The sequence below is a fragment of the Chrysemys picta genome, chromosome 1 (genome assembly GCF_011386835.1).
Source record: "Chrysemys picta bellii isolate R12L10 chromosome 1, ASM1138683v2, whole genome shotgun sequence".
Taxonomy (NCBI): Eukaryota; Metazoa; Chordata; order Testudines; family Emydidae; genus Chrysemys; species Chrysemys picta.
In genome coordinates this window covers 121,861,750-121,867,924 of record NC_088791.1, presented here as the reverse complement: position 1 = coordinate 121,867,924, position 6,175 = coordinate 121,861,750, and the positions used below count along the sequence as shown (strand labels likewise).

At 49.0% G+C, this 6,175-nt stretch overlaps 1 long non-coding RNA gene across 1 annotated transcript; it reads left to right on the top strand.

Annotated features, from left to right (window-relative positions):
* Nucleotides 1–3,452: 3,452 nt before the first annotated feature.
* On the top strand, nt 3,453–4,107 carry LOC135983824 (uncharacterized). The gene is made up of 2 exons (XR_010601654.1): nt 3,453–3,583; nt 3,914–4,107. It is a non-coding gene; the product is annotated as an uncharacterized LOC135983824 (long non-coding RNA).
* Nucleotides 4,108–6,175: the final 2,068 nt, after the last annotated feature.

Sequence of the window (6,175 nt, the reverse complement as noted above, 5' to 3'; positions counted from 1 at the left end):
GTTCTGATATGAATTATGTCTCTCACGATCCAATTTATACTTCAAGACTATTCTTTGTGAAGGAACTTTGCTGCTTTACAGAACATCGGATAGGAACAATCTATTAAAGTTTGTCTAGTGGATAAGGCAACATCTTGGGTAAACAAGTTCCTGACTACATTATAATTTTTAAAAGTGAGGGTAATTAACCATTGGAATACCCTACCAAGGGACGTGGTGGGTTCTCCATCTTTTCATGTCAACACATCAAACCTGGATGCCCTTCTGGAAGACACGCATTAGCCAAACACAAATTATTGAGCTCAGTACAGGAGTATGCGTATGTCTACACTACGAAATTAGGTTGAATTTATAGAAGCTGGTTTTATAGAAATCAATTTTATACAGTCGATTGTGTGTGTGTCCACATAAAATGCTCTAAGTGCGTTAAGTCGGCGGACCGCGTCCACAGTACCGAGGCTAGCGTCGACTTCCGGAGCGTTGCACTGTGGGTAGCTATCCCACAGTTCCCGCAGTCTCTGCCACCCATTGGAATTCTGGGTTGAGATCCCAATGCCTGATCATGCAAAACAGTGTCGCGGGGGGTTCTGGGTACATGTCGTCAGGCCCCTCCCCCTCCATCAGAGCAATGGCAGACTATCGATTCACACCTTTTTACCTGGGTTACCTGTGCAGACAACATACCACAGCAAGCATGGAGCCCACTCAGCTCAGCTCAGCTCACCATTACCATATGTCATCTGGGTGCCGGCAGACATGGTACTGCATTGCTACACAGCAGCAGCTAATTGCCTTTTGGCAGTGGATGGTGTATTACGATTGGTATCCGTCGTCGTCGTACTCCTCAGTGAGTTCAATCAGAGGCACCCGGGAAAGTTCTTCAGCAGATTCCTCTAAGGAATACTGCACCAAACTTTCCACTCTGGGCATCTGATTCTTGACGATGATGGCTATCAATCGTAGTACATCATTTTCTGCCAAGCACCCAGAAGATGCCGATGGCTATCAGTCATGCTGCACCGTCTGCTGCCAGCTTAAGATGTAAAAAATAGATGGACCAAATTTGTTCTGTATTCATTTGCTTCCCCCTCCCTCCGTGAAATCAACGGCCTGCTAAACCCAGGGTTTTGAGTTCAATCTTTGGGGGGGCCATTCTGTGTGACAGTTGTTTGTGTTTCTCCCTGATGCACAGCCAACTTTTGTTGATTTTAATTCCCTATACCCGAACGCCAAGTCGTCAGTCGCCCCTCCCTCCCTCCATCAGTTTCGCGCCTTTTTTCAGACCAGACACCATAGCACTGGGATCATGGAGCCCGCTCAGATCACTGCGGCAATTATGAACACTATGAACACCACACGCATTGTCCTGGAGTATATGCAGAGCCAGAACATGCCAAAGCAAAACCAGGACCAGCCGAGGAGGTGATTGCAGTGCAGTGACGAGAGTGATGAGGCAATTGACATGGATATAGACCTCTCACAAAGTACAGGCCCCAGCAATGTGGAAATCATGGTGTTACTGGGGCAGGTTCATGGCGTGGAACGCCGATTCTGGACCCGGGAAACAAGCACAGACTGGTGGGACCGCATCGTGTTGCAGGTGTGGGACGATTCCCAGTGGCTGCGAAACTTTCGCATGCGTAAGGGCACTTTCATGGAACTTTGTGACTTGCTTTCCCCTGCCCGGAAGCGCCAGAATACCAGGATGAGAGCAGCCCTCACAGTTGAGAAGCGAGTGACGATAGCCCTGTGGAAGCTTGCAACGCCAGACAGCTACCGGTCAGTCGGGAATCAATTTGGAGTGGGCAAAGCAGTGGGGGCTGCTGTGATCCAAGTTGCCAGGGCAATCAAAGACCTGGTGATATCAAGGGTAGTGACTCTGGGAAACGTGCAGGTCATAGTGGATGGCTTTGCTGCAATGGGATTCCCAAACTGTGGTGGGGCGATAGACGGAACCCATATCCCTATCTTGGCACCGGAGCACCAAGCCACCGAGTACATAAACTGCAAGGGGTACTTTTCAATGCTGCTGCAAGTCCTGGTGGATCACAAGGGACATTTCACCAACATCAACGTGGGATGGCCGGGAAAGGTACATGATGCTCGCGTCTTCAGGCACTCTGGTCTGTTTCGAAAGCTGGAGGAAGGGACTTTCTTCCCGGACCAGAAAATAACCGTTGGGGATGTTGAAATGCCTATCGTTATCCTTGGGGACCCAGCCTACCCCTTAATGCCATGGCTCATGAAACCGTACACAGGCAGCCTGGACAGTAGTCAGGACCTGTTCAACTATAGGCTGAGCAAGTGCCGAATGGTGGTGGAATGTGCATTTGGACGTTTAAAAGCGCGCTGGCGCAGCTTACTGACTCGGATAGACCTCAGTGAAACCAATATCCCCATTGTTATTGCTGCTTGCTGTGCGCTCCACAATATCTGTGAGAGTAAGGGGGAGACATTTATGGCGGGGTGGGAGGTTGAGGCAAATCGCGTGGCCGCTGATTACGCGCAGCCAGACACCAGGGCGGTTAGAAGAGTACAGCAGGGCGTGGTGCGCATCAGAGAAGCTTTGAAAACCAGTTTTGTGACTGGCCAGGCTACGGTGTGAAACTTCTGTTTGTTTCTCCTTGATGAACCCTCCGCCCCTCCTCACCCGGTTCACTCTACTTCCCTGTAAACCACCCACCCACCCTCCCCTCCCCACTTCGAGCACCGCTTGCAGAGGCAATAAAGTCATTGTTACTTCACATTCATGCATTCTTTATTAATTCATCACACAACTAGGGGGATAATTGCCAAGGTAGCCCGAGAGGGGTGGGAGGAGGAGGAAAGGAAAAGGACACACTGCAGTTTAAAACTTTAAAACTTTAACACTTATTGAAGGCCAGCCTTCCGATGCTCGGGCAATCATCTGGGGCGGAGTGACTGGGTGGCCGGAGGCCCCCCCACCATGTTCTTGGGCATCTGGGTGAGGAGGCAATGGGACTTGGGGAGGAGGGCTGTTGGTTACACAGGGGCTGTAGCGGCAGTCTCTGCTCCTGCTGCCTTTCCTGCAGCTCAACCATACGCTGGAGCATATCAATTTGATGCTCCAGCAGCCGGAGCATCAACTCTTGTCTTCTGTCTGCAAGCTGATGCCCACCTATCATTTTCAGCCCGCCACTTGCTCTGTTCATCCCGCGATTCAGCCCGCCACCTCTCCTCTGATTCATATTGTGCTTTTTTGTAGTCTGACATTGACTGCCTCCATGCATTCTGCTGTGCTCTTTCAGCATGGGAGGACATCTGGAGTTCCGTGAACATATCATCCCGAGTCTGCCATTTTCTCCTTCTAATCTTTGCTAGCCTCTGTGAAGGAGAAACATTTGCAGCTGGTGGAGGACAAGGGAGAGGAGGTTAAAAAAGACACATTTTAGAGAACAATGGGTACACTCTTTCATGTTAAATTTTGCTGTTCACATTACACAGCACATGTGCTTTCGTTACAAGGTTGCATTTTTCCTCTTATATTGAGGGCCTGCCAGTTTGGTGTGAGAGATCACTCACGCGGTGCCAGGCAACAGAATTCGGCTTGCAGGCAGCCATGGTAAGCCACAGTGTTTTGGCTTTTTTAACCTTCATAACGTGTGGGAATGGTTTCAAACAGCAGTGCCCTCATTTCCCATACCAAGGACCCATTGGGTTGGCCATTTAAAATGGGTTTGCAATGTAAAAGGAGGGGCTGGGGTTTCCGGGTTAACATGCAGCACAAACCCAACTACCCCCCCGCACACACACACACCCAATTCTGTGGGATGATCACTTCAACCCCTCCCCCGCACACCGTGTGGCTAATAGCAGGGAACATTTCTGTTCAGCCGAGCAGGAACGAGCACCTCTGAATGTCCCCTTAATAAAATCACCCCATTTCAACCAGGTGACCGTGAATGATATCACTCTCCTGAGGATAACAAAGAGAGATAAGGAATGGATGTTGTCTGCATGCCAGCAAACACCGGGACCATACGCTGCCATGCTTTGTTATGCAATGATTCCAGACTACGTGCTACTGGCCTGGCGTGGTAAAGTGTCCTACCATGGTGGACGGGATAAGGCAGCCCTCCCCAGAAACCTTTTGCAAAGGCTTTGGGAGTACATGAAGGAGAGCTTTCTGGAGATGTCCCTGGGGGATTTCCGCTACATCCCCATACACGTTAACAGACTTTTCCAGTAGCTGTACTGGCCGTGATTGCCTGGGCAAATTAATCATTAATCATTAAACACGCTTGCTTTTAAACCATGTGTAATATTTACAAAGGTACACTCACCAGAGGTCCCTTGTGTGCCCTCCGAGTCTGGGAGCACGCCTTGGGTGAGTTCGGGGGTTACTGGTTCCAGGTCCAGGGTGATAAACATATCCTGGCTGTTGGGGAAACCGGTTTCTCCGCTTCCTTGCTGTGAGCTATCTTCACTGTCTTCATCATCATCATCTTCCGTGTACCCCGAACCCGCTTCCCTGTTGTGTGTTTCTCCATTGACAGAGTCAAAGCACACGGTTGGGGTAGTGGTGGCTGCACCCCCTAGAATGGCATGGAGCTCCATGTAGAAGCGGCATGTTTGCGGCTCTGCCCCAGACCTTCCGTTTGCCTCTCTGGCTTTGTGGTAGGCTTGCCTTAGCTCCTTAATTTTCACGCGGCACTGCTGTGCATCCCTGTTATGGCCTCTGTCCTTCATGGCCTTTGAGACTTTTTCTAATATTTTGCCATTTCGTTTACTGCTACGGAGTTCAGCTAGCACTGATTCGTCTCCCCATATGGCGAGCAGATCCCGTACCTCCCGTTCTGTCCATGCTGGAGCTCTTTTGCGATCCTGGGACTCCATCCTGGTTACCTGTGCTGATGAGCTCTGCGTGGTCACCTGTGCTCTCCACGCTGGGCAAACAGGAAATGAAATTCAAACGTTCGCGGGGCTTTTCTTGTCTACCTGGTCAGTGCATCTGAGTTGAGAATGCTGTCCAGAGCGGTCACAATGAAGCACTGTGGGATAGCTCCCGGAGGCCAATAACATCGAATTCTGTCCACACTACCCCAAATCTGACCCGCAAAAGCCGATTTTAGCACTAATCCCCTCGTCGGAGGTGGAGTAAAGAAACCGGTTTAAAGGGCCCTTTAAGTCGAAAAAAAGGGCTTCGTCATGTGGACGTGTCCAGGCTTAATTCGATTTAACGCTGCTAAAGTCGATCTAAACTCATAGTGTAGACCAGGCCTAAGTGGCTGAAAGTCTATGGCCTGTGTCAGACAACAGGTCAGACTAGATCATCTAATGGTCCCTTCTGGCCTCAAAAATCTATGAAAAATTCCCCCAAGTGCAGGAGTATTATGGGAAAATTCCAAGTAGGTCCATTATCCTTTGATTACTTAAACTCCCCCTACGGCTATAAGCAGATGTGATATTCCTCACTTTCTGTCCTAAATTCATGTGCAGAGTTTCTTGAATAGCTGCATTTTATTTTCTTGGGGCCTTTCTAAAAAAGAGATCCTCTAGCTATTGGGCTTGATGCAGGAAGCACTAAGAGAAATGCTCTATTCTGCGTTATGTCATGGTCCCTTCCAGCCTTTAAATCTGTGAATCTATGATTCCAGTGGTCTTCTCAATGTGTGCGCAATGTGCCTCAGGTAGCACGTGACCAGGATACATCACCAAATTTGATCCAGTGGCTGGATCATTAGCTTGCTCAGGCCAGGTACTGACGGGGAGCACAACATCAATGCAAAGCCATGCCCCCGATTCCAGTGGTGAGCAAGGTAATCCCATGGCCCAGATTCTGCCACTCTTATGCATGTTGGATAATCTCTTACTCGGTGAATCACATGGGCCTATTGAAATCAATGGGGCTATTTGCAGAGCAAGGTCTTACTTAATGTAAGCAGGGGTACCAGAATTTGGCCCTATCTATTTTTTATTTCCCACTAGTAACAAAATCTATAGTTCCAGTTGGGTTACACTGCCAATTTTAACCTCACATTTTTGGGGGTTCTAACTTTCTGACTCATGTTCTGTTTTGGATTGAGATTTGCCTGCTTGGGCTCAGCACAAAAGTTCATTTTGGGTAGAAGGAAATTTAAGAAAATTCAGTTCAGGTGGTTTGGGTTTTTTTTTCTTGAACCCTTGTGGTGAAGCAGAGAAATCATCCACCAGT